This window comes from Astatotilapia calliptera, chromosome 9 (assembly GCF_900246225.1).
Source record: "Astatotilapia calliptera chromosome 9, fAstCal1.2, whole genome shotgun sequence".
NCBI lineage: Eukaryota > Metazoa > Chordata > Actinopteri > Cichliformes > Cichlidae > Astatotilapia > Astatotilapia calliptera.
Window position 1 is genome coordinate 3,110,225 of NC_039310.1, and position 7,503 is coordinate 3,117,727.

The following is a 7,503-nucleotide window of genomic DNA, read 5'->3' on the forward strand; positions in this document are numbered from 1 at the left end:
TGCAGTTGTTTACCCTGAATCATTATTTCCCATCTAATTTAATGACTAGTGTACATGTTCAGATACGATAACATAATTTAATTTATGGGATGCTTTCTGGGCTGCTCAAATTATCACAAAATTTAAAAGCACCAGGCAGCACACTCACAAGTAAATTTTTTGTTCAGTGTTTTGTCGAAGAAATCAACAAGTACAATTGAGATGTTTGCTGTAGTGGTGTGTTTGTTAAGAAGCATGCCAGCACACTGGTGAACTGACAGTCCCAGAATGCACCCGAGCCATTGACTCGCCCCAGAGCAAATGAAATTGCTTATCTAGAAAGACAACCGTCATCAAAGAAGAAGTAAAAGAGTATGAAACAAATGGTAAGGGAAGGTACTGTGGGGTAGGAAAGAAAGGCCAGAGCTGTGCAAAATGACCTCCAGCAGGCCACAAATGTGCACGTCTGCTCAAACGGTCAGAAATGGACTCCATGAGGGTGGTATGAGGGCCCGACGTCCACAGGTGGGGTTGTGCTTACAGCCCAACACAGTGCCGGATGTTTGGCATTTGCCAGACAACACAAAGATTGGCGACTTTGCCACTGGCGCCCTGTGCTCCTCACAGATGAAAGCAGGTTCACACTGAGCACTTGTGACAGTCTGGAGACGCCGTGGAGAACCTTCTGCTTCCTGCAACATCCTCCAGCATGAGTTTGGCAGTGGGTCAGTTTTGGTGTGGGGTGGCATTTCTTTGGGGAGCTGCACAGCCCTCCATGTGTTCGGCAGAGGTAGCCTGACTGCCATTAGGTACTGAGATGAGATCCTCAGACCCCTTGTGAGACCATATGCTGGTGCGGTTGGCCCCGGGTTCCTCCTAATGCAAGACAATCCTAGACCTCATGTGGCTGGAGTGTGTCAGCAGTTCCTGCAAGACGAAGGCATTGATGCTGTGGACTGGCCCGCCCATTCCCCAGAACTGAATCCAATTGAGGACAACTGGGACATTATGTCTCGCTCCATCCACCAACTGCACCACAAAATGTCCATGAGTGGGCAGATGCTTTAGTCCTGGAGTCTGGGAGGAGATCCATCAGGAGAGCATCTGCCACTTCATCAGGAGCATGCCCAGGTGTTGTAGGGAGGTCATACAGGCATGTGGAGGCCACACAGACTAGTGAGCCTCATTTTGACATGTTTTGAGGACATTACATAAAACCAGATTAATGATTCTGTATTGCATTGATCAAGGAACCAACCCAATAGGAGCTAAAGGAATCCTCTTGACATTACTTCACTCAGTAAGTTTATATTATGTTTAATGTACATTTTCTTCATCATTTTAGAACATAACATGTTAGCGCTCCCTGGTCCTTTTTGGAGACAGATCCTGAGACAGCAGGCAGCTATGGAGAACTCGTGTCAGCTGTGGTAATTAAGGAATACTTTGATTTAATATTGATTTCATGACAACTATCCTCTGGCACATATTCCTGGATATATATAATGACATAAGTAAACTCCCATTTTAGAATCATTGCCTTCTTTGATCTGACTTATTGCCTCAGACTTTGGCCCTGTGTCCCCAAAAGTATAGAAAATCCATGACACTGAGTAAGAGGCCTTTATCATGTTATAAGTGAGAGAGTTTGGTGTAACAGTGGTTGAACATGCCAAATCAATCCACAACATACTGCCATTCCCCAGCTGTAACCTGCATATGCATCAAACCAAAATCCAGTATCATAGCCACAAAAAAGACATAAAGATGAGGTTAAAAGGGTTGTCTCATTTTGCCAGATAGCTTCATCCCAAAAAAGATAAACATTCTTCAAAAACAAAAGTTTGTGAATATTTGCTGTATTGCCAGGCCTAAACCAACCTGTTAAACTTATCAAATTATTGTCATAGATACGAACCTATTGATTGAAACAGAATAATCCATTGAAGCCTCCATCATCATCCACAATCACTGTTACTGTTCAGATTATTTTATCTCTGTTTTCCTCTAGAATGTTTTGAAAATCAGCATTTGATCAACAGACTTTTTAAAAGTTTATTTTGATCCTATTGTTTACGTGTGTAATTGCATTTTTATTGAAATTATGACAGGAAAACCCTCAATCAAATTGTATCTTTGATATCTAATAATAATATTAACAATAATGTTACATATGTAATATGTACACAATAATATTGTGCAAACAAACAAGAAAAATAGCAAAAAATGTCAATTTTTTTTAATACCCTGTATATAAAGACCACATATGACCACAACTCCAAATGTGCAATTGTCACTGCATCTAAACATGACATATTACAAAAAGGTAGAAACATATAATATACAATATGTTCTGAAGCTGGTACTGGTGCAGTTAACTTTGCTTTAGGCTCCCATACACAGTAGGTGTTACTTACTATACGTGCAGTGCAGTATTACTTTACCTTGTAATATGTTATAATAAGCAAGTCACTTCTATATTTATGAGGATGTAGACAATAATGTTGGCTGATATGTAAAACTATGAGATGTCGAGTGCAGGGAAGATATTATTGATCGATCAGATTCATGAATATGTTAGGTACTTAAGCCACAATTAGAGAGTGAAACAGACACTGACACTGGTTGAAATGTATAGTAAATATTTTATTTTGAACTTTTATGCTGAACTACAAGCTGTGAACTGTGCGATCTCTGCGACCTGTGGTGCCTGGTTTACTGTGTGTAAAACTGCGCAGGTTCCCATGTGTCATCCCACACTTTGCCACTGTCAGGAGAAAAACATAACAAACAACAACGACAACCACACACAAAATAGGACAATTTAGGTTGTGACATATGACAATTTTTTAGGATGAAATATCTTCTATATTCATGTCATGCTTTATACACCTTCATTGTAATATAAATTAATCAAATCAAGTCAGAGAGTATTAATATATGTAGTAGATGTCAAGCAGGACCACAGCAGCAGCCACGATCCATTGGAACCTGCTGGATGAGAGAGCACAGAAACTCCAGGGAAGAAGTTTAGTTAGTAACATGCATGAACTGCATTACTGAGACATGTATGTTTACAGATGGTGGTGAGGGAGAGGGGGAGAGTTTTCAGTAAAAGGAGACGTGACTGCATCTCCAACCAATACTGAGCCTGCATAACCCTGAAAGAGACAGAGAGAGGGGGGGGGGGGGACACTAACCCCCAGCAGTCTGGTCCTATTACAGCATAACTAAGGGCTGAGCTGCACCAGCCCTAACTATAAGCTCTATAAAGAAGTAAAGTCTTATGCCTACTCTTAAAAGTGTTGACCATGTCCACCTCCAAAACTCATAATGGACTTTGGAGGTGGACAGCTATCAAGCTCCTCACAGAAGAGGAGCTCGATAGCTAAAAGCTCCCAATTTACTTTAGTCCAAATACATGAATTCAAATTGAGTTGATAACTATTTATCAACAATATGAATGTCTGTTCCCGTCCAACAAAGTTGTTACTACATACCATGTTGAGCAAGGCTTCCACTTGACTTTAACTTCTTCTTTTTCCTGAAAAACATGATATAAACAAACAATTAATTAAGAAAGACATGCAAGTTGCATACAAAAAGGAGCTTATAAACATTTGTGTACTATTGAATGGCTCAATATATTATACAATTAGTTTACAAAAACATAAGAACCACTACAATGCTTGTACTGCCAGCATCAAGTGCATGTCAGCAAAGCAACACTGCTTACATTGTGGCTCACAAGCAAAACTAACTGAAGCAGATGTTACTGAATGGGAAGGAGCACCTCCACATCAATCACTCCTTCTGAGCATGATGTCAGGAGGACTTTAAAGAACTTAAACATCAGGAAGGCAGCACGACCAGGTCGTATCAGGTGGTCTGTTCTTATTTAATGTCCTATTTGGAGTGAAATCCTGACTCAGTGGCTGAATTAGTGTAGATTCATCAAATACAAAAGCTTATGGATATTCAGTCAGGCACAGTTCAAATCCGGGAAGTCCAAAGACGCAAACAAATCTGCACAACAGCAGGCTAAATTACTTACATTTACAACTCTCCTGTCTACTATCTCTTCATATTTGAAAATCTTCTGTGTACGGTGTTTTCGGCATTCTGAAAAATAACAAATGAAATATTTACATGAGTTCTGTAAAACTGGAAAAAATGCAAAAATTAAGAAAAAGAAATCTTAACAAACATGTCATGTGTTTCGTACATTTACAATACCATAACGTCTAACCTTTCCTTGTCCTTTTTTTTGTTTGGGACATCCGAGGTGTATACCGTAGAAATTGAGGGAGATGCAGGATGTGGAGATGGAGAGGAGGATGCAGGAGAAAGCAGAGATGGAGAGGAGGATGCAGGAGGAAGCAGAGATGGAGAGGAGGATGCAGGAGGAAGCAGAGATGGAGAGGAGGATGCAGGAGGAAGCAGAGATGGAGAGGAGGATGCAGGAGAAAGCAGAGATGAAGAGGAGGATGCAGGAGGAAGCAGAGATGGAGAGGAGGATGCAGGAGGAAGCAGAGATGGAGAGGAGGATGCAGGAGGAAGCAGAGATGGAGAGGAGGATGCAGGAGGAAGCAGAGACAGAGAGGAATATGCAGGAGGAAGCAGAGATGGAGAGGAGGATGCAGGAGGAAGCAGAGATGGAGAGGAGGATGCAGGAGGAAGCAGAGATGAAGAGGAGGATGCAGGAGGCTGACAGAGGGAAGATGTTGGTACAGGCTCTAAATGAAGAATAAATTCCTCGTTTAGAGCCTCTGGGTCTGGGACTGGTCCAGCATCGACACTGTCAGCAGAGGATGGTCCAGCTGCTGGTGTAGAACTTTTAGCAGGAGGTGAAGCTTGTAATTCTGAAACATTTTAAATATTAAACATTCATTAAAATGGGTTGAAAAAATGTACAGTGCACATAAACACATAATAAGTAGTGATTTGCATGTTTTCAGTTAAGTTTTTACTAAAGATACAACTGGTAAATATTGGCATCAAATAAGTCATCTCGCACACTCACTGACCCAAATAATTCAGTACAAGTGCCCTCTAGGGTAGTGTGACATCTGTAGTGCTTTTCTACATTGTACATTAAAAAATTAATGAGTGTGACTATAAATCCAGATAGATAATGACTTTTTCCTCTGATGACACTACTTTCCTGACTTTGTAGTGAATAACATTTGACACTTCAAGCTAGTACTGTGACTTAGGAGTTTTGTACAGTGGTGATGCTAACTACCTCAGGGAGGTAATCAGGTAACCTCTTAAGAAGTATATAAATTATTTAAGAATCTTGGTGTTCATATTGGTAACATTATATAACATTTGTTATACTAGAAAGTCTCAAAGAGAATTATCAGGTCTGGTTTTCGTGAAGATTTTAAAAAATACATTTGTATATACATGAGTGTGAAAGACCATACTATACACACACACACATACAAAATTGTTCAGGTGGGTAACACCAGAGGTTCAGTATGGCTAGCTTTGGTGATGTGACCGACACATGGGGAGGTAATAAGGCAGATATAACACTATTTTCATGTTAGCAACAGGACATGTAGGGCAGCTGTCACCTCACAGCAAGAAGGTTACTGGTCTGAACCTTGGCTGAATAATAGAATAGAACAGAACAGAATAGAGTAGAGTAGAACAGAATAGCTGGTGACTGTTAACTATCCTCATCCTCACCATCTTGTTTGTCTCTATGTACCCCGTGATGATCTGCCTTCTTATCTAGGGTGTACCATGAGTATCACCCAAAGACAGCTAGGATAGGCTACCTGATAAGGACACCTGGTTACAGATAATGGACAAAGCATATCTTACTTCTCAGAAGGTGTTCATAAAGCTTCCTCATCTTCATGAGGATGTCACGTGCAGCACCTTCCGCTGGTTCGATCTGAGTGATCACGTCCCCTACTATACGGCCCTTACGGTCAAACTGTCCAAGAAACAGAATTGGTTGGTAGCCCAGGGCATGTAGCTTTGAAACCTGCAAGAACAACAAAGAAAAACATGCAGCCAGTCTTTCATGTAAGCAAATTGATGTATAACAAACCTTTAAGTTTCACATCTTTGTTGTTTTATTGTTGTCGATAGTTAAAAAGTATTTATGGTGACCAAACCTGTAAATGTATGATAAAATCCATCTTGAAATGTTTTGTCTCTCAGTTAATAGCCGATTAAATTAAAAATCAGAAGTAGCTTGAATAAAAATAGTTTTTAACAAGTTTTTTCTAGTTGGATGTCTTTAGTGTGATGATGTTATTCTGATGTGAATAACTTTTTTATTTATGCTCTTTTATAAATTAATATTTTATGTGTATATACATGTCTTGTTAGTTTCTTACTTCATGATATACAAGAAAACATTGACAACTGTGATTAATAAAGAATTGTCTACCAGACCAACCACTTATTAGATCAGAACTTTTAAACTTACTGACAACTGGGCTGAATTAACCACCCTGCTCGCATTTCTGTTGTTTTTAACAGAGGCAGCCCAGTTACTGTTTTTAAACTGTTCTTGTTTCTTTTTTCAATCCCTCCTTTAGGTTCAGGCTGCCCAGGCATCCACTGCATGTCTTCCTGTTGCAGGTGTTTGGGGCCTGACAGGAAGGGCATGGTTTGGTTTTTGGCTTTGTCATTTCTGCAAATGAAAATGGAACATGTAGGGATTATTTCAGGTCTGTTTTGGTGAAACGATTACAAAAATAATTTATGACCAAAGAAATAACTTATATTACGAGGCAGTATTACACCATATTTAGAAAAAAAAAAATCAATTACGAGATTAAAGTCATTAATATTGAGTTAATTACGTGAATAGGGTTAAAAAAAAACCTGAATTGATTACAGAAAAGATACATTGCTAAAATAGAGCAGTACTAACATTAGCTGGGTGGCCAAGCAAGTGTCTTACACATGGGAATACATCACAAAAAAATTTAAATAAACTTTTGCAGAAGTAGTTCTCTTGGTACACAGACTGCTCTGTGAAAACATTTCAAGTTTAATATCAGTTTAATATCACTGAAATTAATATTTCAGTGAACATGCAAATTACCCACAGTTTATCACAACTTACTTAGCTAGGATCTGCCTCGTGTCCAGTCGAAAACTTCGCTGCAGGACCGTGAGTTGAAAGATACATTTACTACGACTCCCAAGATGCATTGAAGTAAAAACCATCCAATCGCCTTGCTTAAGATCTGTTGACGTGTCGCTAAAGGCGCGCTGTAGATAAATATTGCAATTTGTAAAAAATAAAATACTACAATTTGCATTTTTTAATTACATAATTAAACACTGGGCCAGTTTAATTTCGTATTATCGCTGGTTATTATTTTAGAGTAAATAAAGGAATAACGGGTAGCACCAAGCTGTTGTTATCTTCATTTCCATAGCGACGGCGGTTGAGGATTATGGGTAGTGTGCAGTTACGGGATTAGTGCGTCTGCGTAAATTGGTCTGATTGGTTGGAGCCGAGCGCATCCAAAACTAACAGGAGTGGTG

The 7,503-nt window shown here is 39.5% G+C and overlaps 2 long non-coding RNA genes across 2 annotated transcripts; both read right to left on the minus strand.

The window, feature by feature from the left end:
- Positions 1 to 3,237: 3,237 nt before the first annotated feature.
- Positions 3,238 to 4,247, minus strand: LOC113029714 (uncharacterized). The gene is made up of 3 exons (XR_003273478.1): positions 4,229 to 4,247; positions 4,034 to 4,101; positions 3,238 to 3,523 (listed from the first exon to the last, which is right to left on the minus strand). It is a non-coding gene; the product is annotated as an uncharacterized LOC113029714 (long non-coding RNA).
- A 400-nt stretch (positions 4,248 to 4,647) lies between these two features.
- Positions 4,648 to 7,154, minus strand: LOC113029713 (uncharacterized). Its single transcript, XR_003273477.1, has 4 exons — positions 7,076 to 7,154; positions 6,431 to 6,637; positions 5,815 to 5,980; positions 4,648 to 4,841 (listed from the first exon to the last, which is right to left on the minus strand). It is a non-coding gene; the product is annotated as an uncharacterized LOC113029713 (long non-coding RNA).
- Positions 7,155 to 7,503: the final 349 nt, after the last annotated feature.